Source organism: Oreochromis niloticus, linkage group LG12, assembly GCF_001858045.2.
Source record: "Oreochromis niloticus isolate F11D_XX linkage group LG12, O_niloticus_UMD_NMBU, whole genome shotgun sequence".
Lineage (NCBI taxonomy): Eukaryota > Metazoa > Chordata > Actinopteri > Cichliformes > Cichlidae > Oreochromis > Oreochromis niloticus.
The window spans coordinates 27851504-27871830 of record NC_031977.2 but is presented as its reverse complement, the minus strand read 5'-3'; the positions used below and the strand labels follow the sequence as shown (position 1 = coordinate 27871830).

General features: G+C 37.9%; 1 protein-coding gene across 1 annotated transcript in view; it reads right to left on the bottom strand.

Annotated features, from left to right (window-relative positions):
* The window catches only part of si:dkey-215k6.1 (transmembrane protein 132C), a 265444-nt gene that overhangs the window by 135591 nt on the left and 109526 nt on the right, over positions 1 to 20327 (bottom strand).

Below are 20327 nucleotides of genomic sequence, written 5' to 3'. Positions count from 1 at the left end.
GTGACCATTTCTTCATTGTTACAGTCTTTTCTTGGTGGATGAAGCCAAGTGCAGTAGCAGTTCAGTATATATGCAGCAATGCGTGGGACTTTAACAACTGCTTCTTTCGTACACATTTTTGTACAGGACATCGATAATGTAATCTGCAGAGCTTGATGTTTGGATACTGGATTTCTTTCAAATAAAAACCCTCACACATGGAATCAAACCGCCCACTCCACTTCCCACCACACATGGGATTAGAACGACATATTTTTCTGTAAACAAAGGCACAGACAATAGTGGTGGGTAGCTGGCTTCTGTAGTAGGTTCAAGATAGTCCTCTGGGCTGCCATCCCAGATTAGCAGTGTAGCTACCAGCTACTCAACCACAGATCACTAGCAGGCAGAGACTGAAAGGCTGAGGAAGGACTTTCAGCAATATATTAAATCTGATCAGCAGGAAGGGTTTTTGTTCCATCATTAATATGATTTGCTGTTTTTACTTCCTTGTTTATTTCCCCATACCTGGGGACAGTTTATATTTGTATTTTGTAAAAGGAAAAGCAGAAAGGAAGCTGCTGAGGTATAAAAAAAAAAATACCCTACCCATGTGTAGTTGGTTCTTTCTTACATGGTGGCTGAAGGTTTGAAGACATCATAGAGAAAAGCACTAGTTTGCAGCTGGCTGGACATAACCAGTAAATTGGATGGTCACCCACTACTCCAGAACAAGATATAATGACCTCCAAGTAAAGGTTCTTACAAGGTCACACATGGCAGGTCATTCACCAAGGTATGAAGGCAAAAGGTCATTCAATGGGAGAGCAAAGGAAATATAAGGAACACAAGTAATGGCTGAAAACCTTGACAAGAAGGATTGCAGAGATCTACTGCTCTAGAAGCCACCTGCTGTTTCAACCTTTCCAAGCATCCCATCATCCATCTGTAGGCTATGGAGAGATATTTACTCATCAGTCTTCAACTTTTGTATGAAGCAGTATTTGCAGGGAGCAATAAGCTGGAAGCCTACATGCTTTTATTCTACTGCTGTAATAAATTAATTCTAACATGAATAGTTTAACTTAAATGTAGTATTGATAGCATGTGTAATGGTCAGTAAAATGCCCCTTTTTCCATTCCATTGATGGGAACCCAATCACTAAATCTGCAAAAAGAAGAATCAGACATTTAAGAGTTCAAGCTTCCTTTCCAAGAAAGAGGCTCTTGATGAGAAGTTCATACGTGTGTGTGCGTAAGTGTGTGTGTTTGTGTAAAACCTCACTGATAAAGCTGCCCACTGACATTAAGGTGTACCAAACTCACTGTCTCTACTACTGCATCTATTCTAGCTCAGCTCTGATTAATTTAAATTGAAATGTAAAACATGTGAAACTAAAGAAATATTATACAATAATAAGCACAGACGCATTTGAACATCTGCAAACACAGGCATTTTCTCAGCCAAAAAAGAAAATCCCATGTGTCAATAGGCTATACCAGTGGTAGCAAAGGTATAATTTGGCAGGGGGAAAAAAACCAAACAAACATGTCAACAAAATCAGCAAACAACAGGTTAGACCAACAAACAAAGCTGGGAGAAGAGACTCAATGATACAAGGGCAACTGGAGTCTGAAGTGTGTTTCTGGGAGTGAATGAAACAATGCTACATGTCATAACAGTTTGTTGTCCAAGGAGGAGAATGCTGTCAGGCAGATCGCTCACCCACCCACTCATTCACACACAGCTCGACATAAACAGGTGAGGTGGATATTGGTCTCACTTGATCTGTGAGCTGTCAGGACACTTTTACACACACTGTACACAGTGAACACTGTCTGTGTTGAGTCCGGTTGGGCAGTTGGATTTAAGAAAACCCCCCAAAAACTTGAAATCAGGGTAAATGGGCATGGGAAAAAAAGAAAAAAAACACACACCCTCTTTTTAAACTATAGGGTTTTACATTACAGGGCATAGGAAAAATGATCTGTTCCCTAGTACACTAAGTACCAGTACACCCTTACTACTTCCATATAAATTAAGAGGATAAGTACCAATCAGGTGCCGATAATCGAATGCACCACCTCTATACAAAATGTTTCAAGAGTCAAAAGTGAGTCCATCCGTCCAACATCTAAAGTGTGGCTTAAAATGAGCCATGCAAGCATAGCAGCATAGTCATCCCAATCACACCGACAAATCTACAGTATAGTAGATTGGCTTTTATTTAAGCTCTGGTAAGGACTAGAGATCGCACAATACCACTTTTTTTAAATGTCTGATACCGTTATAATAAATTTGGATATCTGCCTATACCGATATGAATCCGATATAGTGTATTTTATAATCAATAAAACTGTTTTTTTGTACTTTGCTGCATTTTGTATAAGTTCATACTCAAGTTTTAAAAAACAAAGCACTAAATCTATTATGTTATACCTTTATACAAAAAATACACTGCATCCAAAATATTTCATAGTTCAGCAATACTGATCAATCTAATAAACAAACCTACACCATCCTCCTTATTCTGGTATTTTAAAGAGTACTTATCGGAAATATTAAACAACCTTAACAAATAGGGTTGCCAACTCCCAGCAAAACAAAGACAAAAAACATCCCCCACCCTCTGCCTCATGATGCTTAATTGACGTAATCAACAAATGCACAAGAAATCAATTATTTTTCTACAATAATTAAATACATTCAACATTTTTCTTCAACAGAATTTTCCCTGTTAATGCCCTACCTGACCCCCTGGCAAAACTTTGCTAGACCCGCCCCTGCACAGTTACCAGCTGTCAGCTAAGTATAAAATGATCCTGGTGTAGAAAGTAATATTAAATAAATTCTAACAACAGCTTATCAAGCTTAAATGTGCTGCTATTGTTTATCCGCTGCTTTCCTCTTTCTGGTGCAAAGTGGGCGATAAACAAACAAGAGAGACGGACTCGCGACAGAAAAGCCGATCAGCTGATCATTGATCAGTTTTATGATTGAAGGAGAGGGAGGGAGAGAGAAGAGGCAGTCGCTCCATATATCAGTTGTTAAGCTTAACGTGGGAATGCTTTACAAACATTCAGAGATGGACTTACACACTTGCTTTACTTCTCGCTGGGATAACTTTCTCGGACATGAAATGCCGGTTTGGTAGCGAAGCTCAACCAGACCGCCCACAGGTCTGGCAAGCAACAGCCGCTCTATCACGTGAGGCATACTGCTCCGACGTGCTAAGGTTATGAGCTGGTTTACGCTATGTCGCAAGTTTTGTGAGGTGCTTTTGTGATAGTTAGTGGATCGGATTACATTTTTTATTTCTCTCCGATATCCGATCCAGTAATTTAGGTCAGTATCGGACCGATACGTAATATTGGATCGGTCTATCCCTAGTAAGTCATTTTTTTATGTCCTGACATGTCAAACCTTAAAATTGACAGAAAACAATCCAAATTAATAACAATCCAAATTTAAAGATTTTTGCTTTAGACAATCAACTTGAAAGTTACTTCATCCAATAATAATTATAAACAAAGTACTCTGGAAATGAGATCTTTGCCTTCTCTGCAACCAGCAAAGCAAATAATAATGTATCTGAATGCTTGGAAGAGAAGGGTGTGTTTGAATTCTTTTTACTTTTTAAAATAATCAGTAGAATATTCTTCCCCAAGGAGGAAATGTGTCACTTTTACTTCCGTCCAATCAATATGATGGAAAATAAACATAAACATAAATCTCTTTGATGGAGCTAAACTGCTGCAATTGCTTAGCAAGTATGCAGTAAAACTATAGGCTGAAATTTTGCCCATTACTGCTGCTACACTATGATTTTCCTAATTAAGGTGAAAGAACAGTTGAAAGGACAGTTCCTGCACTGAATAATGTTAAAGTGACTCATCAAAACTCTACGTGCCTCTCAGCAGACTGTAGAATAAGTAAAACTATTTTAACAGTGCCTACAATCAATCATCATGTAATACTTTGGGAATTTCTATCTTCACAAAAAACAAGACACAAGAGAAAGTGAAAAATGAGCCCTGTTATGCAAATTTCAATGTGCTTAATGTTGTTCCAATGCTAAACAAAGCCAAAAGGTTAAAAGAGTCGCCCGCTGTGATAGAGAAGCAACACCTAAGGGTTCCAATTGCCATCAGCGAAATTAAAAAAACTCAGCACAGGGGTGCACTTTAAATCCTTCAAATCCTTTATTTTCTTTCATGCTCCACTAATTCTACTAAGATGTGGAGTCACATGCCAATTTACACACAACACTGCTTGGTATGCAGCAGCAAACATGCTAATAATAAAGGCCTCTTTTAAAATGTTATTTTATTTATTTACTACAAATACATCAGGTGTGTTTCTGTGTAAAATCTAAGTGTCTGGAAGGAAGAGAGAAGAATCAACTTTTACAAAAGGGAGACTGAGAGAAAAATTGCATGAATTTTGAGGTAAAAGATTAGAAACATCACTATGAGGAATGAGATGCAAAACGATGTGGGTGAAATGGGGGTGGAAACAGAGTACAATCCAAGGAATCAGGAATAAAAAAAATATCATGTTTAGGATAACGCTATCTGCTAAAAAGTAAGATCAAATCTCAAGCCAGTTAATCCACAAGGAAAGTGAATAATCTTGAAACAAAAACTGCAGTAATTTTTCCCACACGGTGTTAGCATCTCATCAGCTTTTTGAATTATTAAAAGTAATGTGTTGTATGATTAAAAAGTCAGAAATTGCAGGGACAGGAGCAAATGACAGAGAGATGAAAAACAGAGAAATGGAAATGACAAGACAGCCACAATGACCTTTAAGAACTACAGAAAAAGTGGATAAACAAATACACTGACATGTATATTGTATGGGCTGAGTGTGGCTTCATGCATGCGTTTGTCTCTGCTTCACTGCGTGTATTTGACAGACGTCTCTGTCCCATCCTGTCTGTCTTTGGTCCAGGTGCTGCCGTGTGATAACAGCTCTACCCCCCACCTCTCCTCGCTTCCTTCACCTCTGCTCTCCTCTATCCTGGCCTGACTAAGTCTACTAATTCAACACGCCACCAATGAAAAGCTTGTTTCTGCTTCAACAGTCAGGTCTTTGGAGCTCATTCAACAAAAACATCCAGGGTAGAGTTTTCGGAGCTCATTCAGTGTGGCTATCTGAATTTATTTGCCACAGCTGACTCATCTACACTGCAGTATGGAGTTACAATCAGAATGAAAAATAGAGACGGCGAAAGCCTAATGGGGAGAGAACAGAGCTGCTGGTCGGAAGGAGGGTCACATAGACTTAATGAGAAGGAAAAGTATGTCAGAGGTGCTGAGGCACCAAGCCTGACATCTACACAGGACTAATGTTGTACTGAGCAGCTCCCAGGTGGGAATGCTTGGATACTGGATTTAAAAAAAAAATGTTTTGCAGTTGCTATTATTACTTTCATTTAGGCACCTGGTTGATTCTTGCAAAGCATATCTTTTTGGAGCTTATTAGTTCCAGATTAAATCCCAAAAATTGCTTTAAAAAAGAGTTTAGATACTCTGCTTTTGTGTGTTCATGAGTGCTTGTCCCTCATAATTACTTTACTCAACAGTAAAGCCAATGCTAGAATGCCTTAATCAGCCAAATGAAAGTGAAAATAACACTTGATATTTTCTTGAACCCCAAGTTATACTATGGAGAAAATTACTGGTTCATGACTGGAAAAAAAAGATTGTGAGCTGACCTTATTTATTCTGATTTATGCAATCCAGTTGGACTGCTTTAAGCTGTACTTTTGATCCATTTTGTTTGCCTTGAAAAAAAGATTTGAATATTAAGGGACTTTCTGGTTAAATAAAGGTTAAATAAAGGTTATTCTGCCACTTCACCACACCAATGGTGTGCAGAACTGCCATGTAAGTTGCTGGACCAATGATCATAACCATTAATTTAAATTAGAGGTTGTGATACTTTTGGGGATGAACATTAAAATATGTAGTATGTGTAGCTTATATGAATTATACAAACACATTGTTATTTGTATTCTTTAAAGCCAGTGCTATACATTTTACATAATTTCACAAGAGGCCCTGAACTGATTGTTCATAAACTGGATACTTAAATGTTATATCCTGTCACATTCTTGCTTATGCAAGTAGTCAGCACAAGCTCAGTGCATCTCCTTCTCCACCCCTTGGTTTTGCCATGATGGATAGAGCCTGCTGTTATCCTCCTTTTCTCCTCCTCTTCTCCTCCCTTTCTCCTCCCCTGCCCCCTGTCAATAGCAAAGATTTCTGGTGAAGAGAAGAGGATTGAAAAGTGAGAAAAGCAAAGAGTGCAGCAGATACAGAGCCAATCCAAAGGAAAGGGAAAAGAAAACGGTAATAAATGCATGACAATGGGAAGAGAGAATGTTAAAGACACAAAATAAGAGCAAAACAAAAAACAAGCAAAAAGTAAACGCATAACTTATCTTTTCTCTTCGGCGCTCAGAGAAACACCTTTAGTCTATGTGCCTGAGTGGTTTCTGACTAAGACTGGATATGACTGCCCATATGTGAAAGAGGCTGCACACAGCGCTGAGCAGGACAAATAGCGCCACAGTTCTTTGCAGTGTTTAAACAGACATTTATTTGTTAGCAAGACTGCAAAATAGTCTATATGTATGCATTTTTTTCTAAAAAACAAAACAAAACAAAAATACCCTATTATAAATAAATCCATAACTTATAGGTCACTCATATCACATTATTCCAGTGAGAATATACACACATCATAGCATTTCCCACTGCATTTTCAATCACCTATCTACTCCCATACTTCCACACTTCCCTCCGTCATCCAGATTCTTGGTTCCCTTCTTGCTGCCTTAACTTTTTACATTTAATTCCTATCAGTGCCTACTCTTTCCTCTCATCCTCTTCACTTTTTCTTCCCCCACGTTTCTAACAAACTCCCTCTGCTGGCTTTGTTGCATCTACCTCCATCTTTTCCTCTCTCCCATTAGACTATCTGACTGAAGCTCTTATGTAACTCCACATTGAACTCTATAGGTGTCTTCAATTTTCATCTCCTCCATGTCTCCATCGCAGAATATTTTGTGATTATGGGTATACTAATATCTACTAAAACTGAGGTCTGTGTCTCTATCTATGTCTCTAACTGATCAAATAGGTTAAGTGTTACACAACTGTCTTGTGGACAGCAGACACGGATGGGTAATATATATACTTTTTTTTTTTTGATGGATGACTGGATAGCTGAAAAATTGATTGGCAGGTTCACCGGCAAACTCTTGACTGGATAGCTATCAGTCTGTCTGGCTCAGTGCATGTATACATTGTCAGGATTGCTTATACACAGATGTGTATCCATGCATATGTGTTTGCGTATAGGAGGTTATTTGTGCATATCTAGTGCAACTGCTGCTTGTCTGTCTATCTGCATGCTGGTTGCTCGATCTGTTTAATTTTCATATAAATTATTTCCTAAACTTCCTAAACACTGCTTCGTTCTGAGTGGGGGAGAGAAGAGGAGGTTGAGTAATTTTCCATGTCTATAGACTCAAAATGTGTGTATGTATGTATATAGTACATTATTCCAACTTTTTTTTTTCTATTTTCCTATGCTGCTCATTATAACCCATCAGTAACTGTAGATATTTTGGTGACAGGTCTCCTGTGATGCCACCCACTACTTCTCATATTATGACAGCTTCTGGGAACAAATACACAAAAACAGCACATGGCATCATATCCTGTAGCTTAATTCTTAAAGCACCACTGGGGTCCTGGCAGCTTAGCCTCATCTATCTGTTAAAACTGACATTGCATTTGAAAGAGAGACTGTGGGAAAGTGAGTTAGCGAATTTTTATGTTTTCTGCACACATCAGTCACACATACGCCGCGCTCACAGGAGTCATGAAAGTCACTTCTGTGTACACGCAGAAATCAGAGTGCTTAAAATGTTTTAGAGGCAACACAAGTGCAAAGTACTAATAAATTACAAAATTCTAGCACTACATTAGGCCATTTAAACAAATACATACAATAATAATCAGTATTATAAAATAATTACACTTTTGATATTGTTTCTCTGATGAATACAATAATCAGCACTTGTAATTGGTAGTCATGTAAGATTTGCATCTGATACTTTCTAGCAACGGGTCTTTATGGACTGGTAAATGGACTGGTTCTTATATAGTGCTTTTCTACTCTGAACACTCAAACCACATGAAGCGAAACACTAAACTGAAGCACTCCGTACTGAATAGACTGTTTTGATGTAAAAAGAAGAAGGGCTGGGTAGCAATTTCCAGTAGTGACACTCAGCATAATTACCAATAATATCTCCACAAAAGAAGCTCAAAATACAGCAACACAAAAAAATATATTACAATATTGGACTATGTCGTTGCAAATGTTGTTTCTGGCTACAATAAGATTATGAATGGGATTTAAAATGAGCGTACATACAGCGACTTTAAAACATGCTGTATGGACCATTAACTAGAAGGACATTGTTCTTTTTTTTATCTCTGGATTTTAAATCCAGTTTTCAACTCTCTGTTCAGTTTGTATTGTGTTATACCCCATCTATGCCTTCTACTTTTCTAGCTGTCCCCTGAAATACTCATTATACAGACAGTTCTCTGTGATCTAATACACCTCTGTTGCTTTCTCTATTCTCCATTGGAATATTTCAGTCTATCCCTCCCTCTCTCTTTCTCTCCATTCCTCCCACATGCCACCTCCATGCTGGAGGACTCATTATGCAGACCAACTCTCTCTCTATCTCTCTTATCACTCTCTACTGGAGTACTCATTACTGTTTCTATGTCCCTCACTTCTCTGTGTCTCCTTCTATCTCTTCCTTTATATCTTAATGTCTGTATAACATACTCACATAGAGGTACACTGTAATGTGCACCGTAACTTCTGTTCTTTGTGCAAAACCGAGAACAAAAACGTACCTTGCCTGTCCTTGAGTTAAAGTTATTATTTACAGACTTTTAAAAATGGCAAAATTACATATTGTATTAGTAACTTTTTTGAGAATTTGACTTTACTAAGATCTACAGATGCATCTCATCTTCTCAAAACAATGCACAGATACTCCACTCAGCAAGTCTAAAACATCTTGGCAAGTGATTCTGCAGAAATATACAATGATAGAGGAGGCTTCAGAGAAGACGCAGAGCCAAGAACACGAGCCTGGTAGGCAATAGCAAAGGATGATGAGTGCATTCTGTACCTATAAAACTTGGTCTTTGCCTGCCAGTTTGTAGGGCCTTCAATTTCTCGGTGACACAAGACTGCACACGAAGAAAGCCATCAGGGGGCTGTGATCAAGAGGTGTGACCCACAGGCCAGACATACAGCTTGGACTCAAGAATACCCCCTGCCAGGTTGTCAAAAATGGATGGGTGATGTTAAAATACCCCAAACATTCACTAACCCTCTGTCACATCGCCAGAGATGACTTAACTATGAGAAATACAATAAATAAAACTCTAACAAACATAAATTGTGTGAAATTTATGTTTAATATTGCATGTTGATTTGTATAAATTGTTGTATAAATGTTTGATATCACACGATAGATATGGCTAGTAGATGATAGATCACATATATGAGAGTGTTTGTTTAACCCCGGAGACTGGGGTTCTTATCTCATGTGGGTCTTTTATGATTATTGTATTCTTGTTTGGTTTTTTTTCATTATTTTCCAATTGTGTTATTAATCAGTGTTGATTATAGGCTTAAACACCAAAATGACTTTTCTAGTGTGAGGAAAACACCATGAGTTGGATAAAATTGATTAAGAAAACCTCTTTTTGAACAGATTAGGCACAATGTGACAATATTGCGGTGTCCTGCGGTGGCCTGACAGCTCTGCTTCATGCTTTTGTTGGATACTAGGTTTGAAGACACCAGAAGAGATTTAACAGGCACGCCATTACATTTCCCTCCTTCAGGAATGCAACAAAAGTCAGCCTCTTCACTCCTCCTGTTATTTCTGCAAAGTGATTTTGCTCACACTCCTTAGCACTCAGTTTAGAGAGTTCACTCTGACCTGAAGCAATTAACTTGCATTATTTCAGGCATTTACTTCATGCTGGCAGAGATCAAGCATAGTGATTTTGTATCAAGTACAAATTAAATTCATCAGATTGCCTCAGATTGTTTTATTACCTACTGCATTGTTCTACATTTGGACATTTTGTGGCCCTCGGTGACATCTGGGAATGTTATACAACTGAGAAATACAGAGGGCATTTTTTAAGACTTAAAATCCATTGAAAGCCACAAGTCTAAATTAGGGAACTGATATTGAGATCAAATCATAGTGCACAATCTTTAACCCTTTATAGGCCACTCATCGAAATACTTGCAAATCTGTGTGTGCACATATGTGCATGTATGTGTGAGTGCAAGAACATCTGTGCCTAACTGTGTGTGTAAGGTGTCTTTGCATTTTGTGTTTTATGGGCAGATAAAGAGGCCTTGCAGGAAAGCTGTCTGGCAACTAATCACAATATGGCTTCTTAAATTAATTATCTGACTCTATAACACAAATAATAAACTCTTATTATTAAGTGAAACAGAGTAGGTAGGAGCGAGAGCGAGATGTACAAGGGAAAAGGGGATAAATTAGGTTGAAACAGTCAATAATATGAGAAAGACAAAAAGTGAGATACAGATTAAGTATAGACAACAAAATAAACAGGAGAGATGGCAAATTATTTATCGTTTTCCATTCTTTAATTTTTGTCTTTTCTCACTCATTCCTTCTTGTCCCTGAGAGATACAAGCAAACAAAGCTTTGCAAGCCCTGGAGCTCTGTGGTTTTCCTCTATAGGGGTTGGAATACAACGCAGAATTGAGACTACCTTCAGAGCCAAAGAACATAAAGGAGATCAAAACATGTAACACACACTACTTTAAAAATTTCACTGTGGTGTGTGTGTGTGTGTGTGTGTGTGTGTGTGTGTGTGTGTGTGTGTGTGTGTGTGTTTGGAAGAATGTGTGTAAGCTGGAACATTTTTCGTTAAGTACTGCTAAGATTAGAACTGAGGGGGGTTTTACAGGGGAGAAGAAAAGACAGCAGAAAATGGAGTAAAGACTGGAGGCATCTCTGATGCCTTTGTTTTTCCAACAAGCTGCTCCAACAAATGTGTTTAACATCCATTTACAGTGTTATATCCCTTTCATACACATGGCCTAAAATGAAATTGTAGAACATCCTATTTATTCATTCTGCGTCTTAGCCAGTTTTGGAAATCTTTTTTTAAAAATCTATACAGTATACTGAGTTGTAAAGCAAATAGTGCACTAGGCACCAAAGGGAAAGCCTGAAAAAACTGAAGGGAAAAGATGAAGCATAACAAATAAATAAAAATAAAAAATGACAGGAAAGAGGGAGGAATTGAAGAGGAAGAAATAAAAAAAATGAGACAAGTGGGTAGAAGTGGGGATTTTGCTTTGAATAATAGCCTATTCATCAGTGCTAATTTGCTAGGCTAATGTTCTCACTGAGCTTAATGGGGAGATTAGCCTGGCAAATTAGCACTGATAAACGAGCAAACATGAATCACGGTGGTCAATCATAGAGCCAGCCATGTATTCATACCATACTACAGCAATGAGAAGCATCTGTTTAAAATGTGTTTTTAGTTCGAGTTCAGCAATTAACTGCCCTTAACGGTCACACTGCCTTGCAATAAACGTGCAGTATAATAGCAATGGATAGAGACGCAGACAGGCACCAAAATAACCAGCTGTACAACAATAACATGAACTGACATCTTTGCTCTCCCTACTTTGAACTTTAAATGACATGGATTGGAAATGCATAGAAAAATGCAAAAAGAAAATAATGATATAATGATATTTCTAAGACAGTTCTAATGGTTCTTTGAAATGCTAAATCTGCTACGTATTTACTAAATTAGCATTGCTTTGCAAATTCTAAAATTAGTTTCATGTTGCATTTAGGTATGACATACTGTACTACCAGGTTTGACAGAAGAATCTAAAGTGTGGAAAGAGTTAAGACAGTCTGCTGTTCCCTGAGGAACCAGCTCATTCTGAAATGTAAAGCGACTTCAGAGGCTCTTCAATTCCTTCATTAATAAGTAACACGATCATTAAAGTTTTACACATTTACAGTGGGTGAAGCTCTTATCCAGAGTGATTTGACAATGAGTGGAATAGTAGAGCAAGCTTGAATTTCCCCGATCACAATATTACAAGCCATTCCTGGATTATAAGGGTCACAGCAACAGTAACCTGGGACACATTATTCTTGAGGCCTTACAAAGATAGCATACAGAAGTTTAAAGTCAAGAAAGAATAGAAAAACAGTACTTTTTACTGTGTGATCTTGGAGGATCAAGGAATTGTTTATTGTGAAGGTCCATCAAACTGTATCTAATCTATAGGGGTGGAACATGCCTGGAATAAAGAGTAACAGCCTTATTTTCAGGGCGGGCATCTTCAGTGATTGCACAGCTCAGAATCAAACTCATACACATCACTGGAGAAGTTTGATGGGAAATTTTGAGTCCAGATTAGCTGAACTTTAAGCACTCAACCATCACTTTATTTATTGAATTTTTTGCCTGAAATAATAGCTTCTTCTTTGGAGAGACATCTCAAAAAAACATGTGTCACTACAACCAAGACGGAAAACATTTCGGCAGGTTTATTTTTGTCTGCTGTGTTGGAAATATATTTTCTGCAACAACACATAGCCTATTACTGCCATGGTAGGTAAGCAATCATATGTGTGAAAAAAAAAATGCTGTAGTTTTGATGGTGTTCACTGGCTCAGTGGGTAAGTACGACAGCCATTCAATAGCTGAATTGCTACTGAAAAGGAAAGAGGGGCACAGTCACACTTGATCAAGCACAAATAGGGTTCTTCTGTGAGGAAAAAAGGGGTCAAAACTTGTCTTTTTATTTCCCAAGTACATGTTTTGAAATTCTGAAATACAAGAATTTAAAAATAAAAGTAAAGAAATAAAAAGAAAGAGAGCATGTGTTCACAATTGTAGCCTTTGTAGGAGAAGTTCTTGGCCTTTTTGTTTTTTATAATATAAAAGCTATATAATGTAGGTAATCTAAATAGTTACCTGATGTTCTTTTATACTGTAAGGTAAAGACCCTACAGCAATAGAGAGAAAACCCTAAAAATCAGTCAACCCCCTATGAGAAAGCAATTGACGACAACAGGAAGGAAAAACTTCCTTTAAACAGGAAGAAACCTCCAGTAGGGAGGGGCAGCCATCTGCTGTGACTGGCTCCAGTGCGGAGAGAAAGATGGGACAAAAGACGCTCTGGAAGAGAGCCAAAGATGAATAATAACTAATTATTAAATGCAGAGTGATGTATAAAGACATAGTGAGTGAAAAAAGGTGAGTGAAGAAGAAACACTGAGTGCATCATGGGAAGGCCCCGGGAGCCTAGGCCTATTGCGCTGTGACTAAGGGAGTCATCTGATCCAACCCTAACTATATATTTTTATCAAAAAGGAAAGTTTTAAGTCTAGTCTAAAAAAAGTAGAGAGGGTGTTTGTCTTCCAAATTCAAACTGGGAGCTGGTTCCACGGAGTGTTCGACAGGGGCCTGAAAGCTGAAGCTGAAAGCCTATGTGCTCTATTGGAGTGAAATGTTACTTTAACGTCTTTAAGATAAGTTGGGACTTCATTATTCAAGATTTTGCATGAGAGTAGAAGGATTTTAAATTTGATTAACAGGAAGCCAACGAGGAAAAGCCAGTATGGGAGAAATCTCCTCAGTCTACCTGAGCAATGGATCAGCCTCATGACCCACACTCGTTCAACTTTAGACTGTCGGTTTAAAGCATCGTGTGGATACTGATGCACAGAAATAAATGGACTGGTTCTTATATAGCATTTTTCTACCTTAGCACTCAAAGTGATTTATACAACATGTCTTATTCACCTATTCATACAAGTACTGTTTTATGCTTAAGTGTGTTCTATCTAATTCACAAAACCTTTGGTTTATTATCTTGCCCGAGGATATTTCCGATTAGTAGATGACCTGCTGTACGTCCTGAGCTACAGCCACACCAAAGATGAATAAGATAACAACAGGAAACATAACAAAGAAAGTCACTGATTGATGGCTCTTCCAGTTGCTTTGTTCTCTGGTGATGCAGCAGCCCTGCTGCACTACACATGTGAGTCTGTGCACTACTTACATCAGACTAATCAATAAACTACACAAGCTTTTCTGACTGCTGTCATGAAAATTTGCAGTATAATTTTTGCATGAAAGCTGTCACTGATTTTATTTCAAGTCTGTAATTCACATAGTCCTGTGGCAGTCATCATGGTGTCTGGAAGGTCATATGCATGACAGCAGTCATGTTCGCAGCATAGATTTTACTCAATAAATTAACTAAAAACTAAAATGAAACAAAAAATATATATGAAAACTAAGATTGTGCTTGGTTTTATGGATAGATAGAAGAAAAGGGTTTAGAACACGAACTCTAAATGTAGGGCAGGGAAGGGTGGGTGTGTTGGACAAAGGATGTTGAAGATGGAGCTACCAACGAGAAGCAAAAGAGGACAAACTAAAGGAGGTTCATGGATGAAGTAAAGGAACACATGCAGAGAGGTGTGACAGAAAAGGATGCTAGAGATAGTGTCAGATGGTGCCATATGATCCACTGTGATGAGCCCTAACAGGCACAGCTGAAAGTAGAAGAATATATGATGTTGAAAACAATTACAACATGCTCTGCTCTGGAACTCTTGGTTGTTTTTTCATTTCGGATTTCAACTGATATTTATGATGTCCAATGGTCATTTAACATCAGAAAATGGCAAGCCACATTTTTCTGAATACTGCCACATCCTGCATTTCAGCTGCAGGGAGATACGGACCAAGAGTGTCGGCAGCATACAGTCCAGATTTCTCCTCTGCCCTCCAGGGCTGGGAATGTGATAAGGAGAGAGCGAAATGGTGCACAGAATTTAATAGGTCTGTGCTGCTGATTTGAATGTTTATGATAACATGGATCTACAAGTAAAAGCGTGACATGTGTGTTAGTTAAGGCATTATGTAAAACAATTCCTCAAAATTAATTTTACAGTTTGACTTCAATTCATCACCTCAGCATCAACATTGCCAGTTTTTACATCTCCAAATAGGTTTATGCTTATAGGTAAGACTGTCTGTACAATTGTGCACATTTTCCCATCTTTTGTTTTTAGATGTGCACATCTTTCTAACTTTGTTTTGTGCATACACTATATTTATAAATGATACCCTTGAGGTATATGTTTAAGAGTTGGTTATTTCACCAAAATCTGTTCTGGAGAACACTGTTTCCACATATGGAATATACAGTATGTTGCTACTGTGTTGTTTTAGAAGATGTAGTGAAAAAGAGAAAATAACAAGTAAAATATCAGCAAATGAAGACCCATTAAATACAACATTGAGTCCAGGATTACATACTCTATGTAACACAGGTTCATTTATGTGAGAGGGGTAACAAACAGAGACAGATAACCATTCATACTGAGATTCACACATATGGGCAATTTAGAATCACCAGTTAGCCTAACCTTGCTAATTGCATGTCTTTGGACTGCGGGGCAAAGTCTCAGTGCAGGGAATTATTTTTTGCTACTGAAAAGGAGGTGTGTCCCCTTAGTGTGGCAGTGTAAACATGTTTATATATTTTACACACACACGCACACAAAACAGTAGCCTGCAAGATGAGAGTGCAGGAAGAAAAGGAAGGTAGACTAAAAGGGAAATCAATACTGTTTGTATAAATTAAAAATGATTAGAAAGAAAATACATATGAAATGTTGACCAGATAAGCACACTATTTACACCAGAAAGTCTCTGAAGCATGGAATGATTCCACAACAATGGAGGACCTTGTAGATAACAGCTTAGAGAAAGAAGTACACTTTTCTGATAAAAATGCATTCATAGATCCAGTTTAAAGCTTTCTTCATTGCATGAGTAAAGTGAGTAAAGAAAACAGCAAAAAAGATTTAGAACAATAGGCCTACCTGGCAGAGGTCCTTAAAGGATTACCGGAAATGTAGTGACTTTTGGCTTTTGCATTGTATCTTTGTGGCAGAGTACCAGGGTGGGTCGTATTATTTGAAGAAGTTTTGCAAATATCTTAGACAGGTGAGAGGATGAGAGACAAATTATTGAAGCTCAGTCCCAATTAAAGCTTGCAAAAACTAGTGAAGCAAAAGCTGTACCAATATCAAATGAGTGTGGATATCAAGAGTGCCTTTGGCCCACATTTCACCAAATTAGTACCCACTGGCTTTCATATTTTTCCTCCCGTTGTCTTTCTTGTTTACTAAAAAGCAATGACGACCTGCTTTTTTTTTTTGGTTTTTGGTTTTTGAAAAGGGGCTTTGACACTGTGCTGTTTTTAATCAATGCCAAATCAAATTTTTAACGCAATTAGTGCAGAATGACTCAAAATCCCTGAAATGTTTCTGTCAATGCATTTCAGGCAGTTTGTCCAAATAGAGTTACCTTCGCACATCCGCAGATGGGCAGTTGATCTGGTAGTGACGGGCAGCTGAACAATCAACTCAATATGGAAGATGATAAATGCATATTGGCTCTCTTGATGGGTAATTTGAGTATTAAAAAAAGTAACAAGATGGAACAGTCGACCGACAAAGTATTATGCATATTGTGCAAGAAGAAATTTCTCTTTTCACCGAAGCACTTCCAGCTTAAAATATCACATTGACGCATTGATGTTAGTCAGGGATGCTGCTAGGACCTTGGCTAACGCCAGAGATAATGACTGACACATTTGCCAAGTGGATTGCAACAAACTGCAGACTTGTTAATATTGTTGAGAACACGCGCTTTACATAGCTTTGGTTCCTCATTTCAAGGACTTGAAGTGCCTCCCCAAGAGTGACAGAGAGAGAGTGGATAAATGTTTACAGAGTTTTTTGTTAACATGAATGTTCAAGATGTTCAATAAACATGTTAAGTGCGTATATTTTCCATTTTTTTCTCGAGTCTGTTTGCTCATGCAAAATGAATTCCGATTAATATAGAATAAAAATGAATGATATTTAATTGTGATTAATCAAAATTAATCCACAGTAACCCCGTGATGAATCTGATTAAACATTTTAATTATATGACAGCACTAACAAGCTTAAATATAAAGTTGAAAAAATGTAATTGCAACCAGGCTATTGATCAAGTAATTGCGATTAATCGCGATTAATTACACAAAATTGTGAGATTAATTAGTTAATTTTTTTGAATCTATTGACAGCACTAATATATATACATATATATACACATTTATGCATATACATGCATCACATTTATCCTGCTACACAACACATAATGTGTTCCACAATAATTCCCTTTTGGAGTAGGAGCCAAAGTGCAGCCGCAGTTCAGCCAGCATGCAGTAAAACCCGCGACTTCTACAATGGGAACATCTGTAGTTTATTTCAAGTGGGTCCCAGAATAATAAAACAGACAATATGTTTTCATGAGCCTGGGTCCTAGGCCAAGATACTAAAAAAAGTGGAAGGAAAAAAAATAGCTTCAGATTTTTCATGAATAAAAATATCAACTTCTTCTCCCCCATCTTGTTAAAATAAAAACAAACTTATCCCAATATCCTTTTTATCTCCTGGGGTAACTTAGAGGTAAATGCTCAAGCATACAGAAAAACACACACGGCCACACACACACACACAGCACTTGGTTTAAAAGAAGCTACTCATGCAACTGGTACATCCTCAGCACAGAGGAATACAAGAGCAGCATAGAGGAGCCCTATTTCTAAATGGGGCTCTTCTATCCTGCAACAAGGAGTAGCATGAACAATAAACACAACACAATAACCGGCCACGCATTTCCATTATAAGCATCCCTAAGTCGGCACTGGCAGAACCAAACTCAAAGAGTGATAGAGCCAACGAAACAACACGAAGAAAAGAGACAGGAGGGATATTTTGTTTGAAGAGAGAGCTAAACTAAGACACGGACACATGTACGTGTGCAGAAAGGATCATCATCATATCAGTAACTGAGCTTAAAGGTCAACAATGTTTAAGTTTCAGTTCAAACACACACTGGTACACAAACACGTTAATTACAATGTCAGTGACAATGTCAATCACTTTGGAAGTGATACTGCCAAAATAGGGTGCTATCTCCTTCTCCCTGAGTCTATTCCTTCCTTCTCTCCCTCTGAATTTTTTCTTCTCCTCCATGTCTACCTCTGTCTATTTTCCTTGCCCTGACACACATGCACAGTCCCATAATGCACAAACACTGGCGCTATCTCGAGGCTGATGGCTGTCACCTTTGTGTATTCAGCCTCTTTCAGGAGCCAGCAATGCAAATAACAGCCTCATGAATATTCAGGACAGAAAAAGATAGAAAGACGTAGAGAGAGGGGGAGAGAAAGAGAGGGAGCGAGAGAGAGAGAGTAAGGAGAAGAAGGAAAGCTAAGTGATGACAGGTAAACTATGGAGAGAAAGTAAGGACGAATGCTGTAAACAGAATGATAGCAGGGGCTGGATTAGGGGAATAAACACACAGTGATTGACAGTGTGGGTTAAACAGAACAGAGTAGGTGTTTGATGTGTGTATGTGTTGGTCATGGACTGTTAACCAGTTTACCATCTTTCCTACGTCTCAGGGGGATTTGAGAAAGTGAAAAGGTGGCAATGGCTGTTGCAATGAAGGGAAACATATTTAACAGTTACAACTGTTGAACAGTTAAAGTGGCTCCGTAGCAAAAGATGTCTGGTTCAATTCTGGAAGGAAACACAAGTCCCTTTGGGGTTGTGTCAGAAAGGGCATCTGGCGTTTATGACTACATAAACTTCACTTAATTTCCAGACTTTCCTGGCAACGTTTTACAAATCACCACTGTGTACTGACACTCGCAATCTTTCACATATGCATCTTTATTGAATGCACCTTGTCACCTTGGTACTGTAGCATAACTCCTGAGGTCGCTCAGCAAGTCATTGTGGTGACCTCTTGCAACAGACACACCCAGTGATGTGCCACTGAAACAACACTGACAGATCTCTTTCTGCGTCTGCACCCTAACAAATCTATTGCCACTCCTGGTTATGAAGATGAAAATGACATGTTGCTTTACAGAGAATAAAAAAAAGTGGGATTTATTTTTCATCTGAGGAGCATTGTGTTCCTTATTCTTTCAACTCACAGCAGATCAAAGCTGCAATGTGTTTTTCTGACTACTAGTCAAAGCAGTCAACCTTGACTTTATGTTGTTAAGATTAAAGACTTAGCAAAGAATAGCTTCCTTACACATCCATCAGTGTGGGAAAATTTTGATCCTTTAGATAAACATGATGAAAGCTGTCTTCAACACTCACTTGTAGGTTTTGGACAGGAATTTTTTTTAACTGTGTTTATTTTTTGACATTACTAGCCTGGCAAATATGTTAATATGCCTGTGTGTAAATTTGTAAGAATGATTGATTGACTGACACAGACTAACACATATACACATATTAGTACCATAGCGGTGTCCATGCAATAAGTACGAGTATTAGGAGCACTAAAACGTAATCAAAGTATATCCATAATGAGTAAATTGTAGGGGTGGTACTAATCAAGGTTGAGACTAAATATAGAATCGATCTTGTTAAAAGGCATTTAGCAATATGAAGTTCATATTTTATCCAACCATAACCTTTATCTAAGCGTAACAAAGTAGTGGTGTTACCTAAAAGAAAAAATGAAAGCTAAGTAATGACTGAAAATTCATGTAAGATTAAAATATGATCAAAAATAATTCAAAGTCTAAAAATAACCCGAAAACTTGGCACAGAGGATCAGGAAGTCAGATCTCTTGAAAGGAAGCTGTTTTTGTTCAGTCCTAACTCACAGACCTTTTAACACTTGTTCATGTCTAATTATCCAGTCAGTAATGCAACAAGACAGTTAATGATTATATATGAAAAAAGATATATATATAGGGACAAGAAATATATCCAAGTGACTATGGAGAATTAGACTTGTGACCTCTAATGTGATACATTTTCCTTCAGTCAGTTTGAATACATGAAGGATTTTTTTCTTCTCACGGTATGCATGAGCACATGGCAATTCAAGCAGAGAATAGGCTAAAGAGAGATATACTGTATCCAAGTGCAGGTACATGCTGTCTGGAGCCCAATTTAATGGCTAAGGTGATTATTTAGAGCACTGTAAACCCAGATTTTGTTTCTAGTTAAACTTCTGAGTGATCATTACTTATACTGTTATGTTTTGTAAAAACCTGCTATCATTACTAAACAACATTAGTTAATTGTACTTTT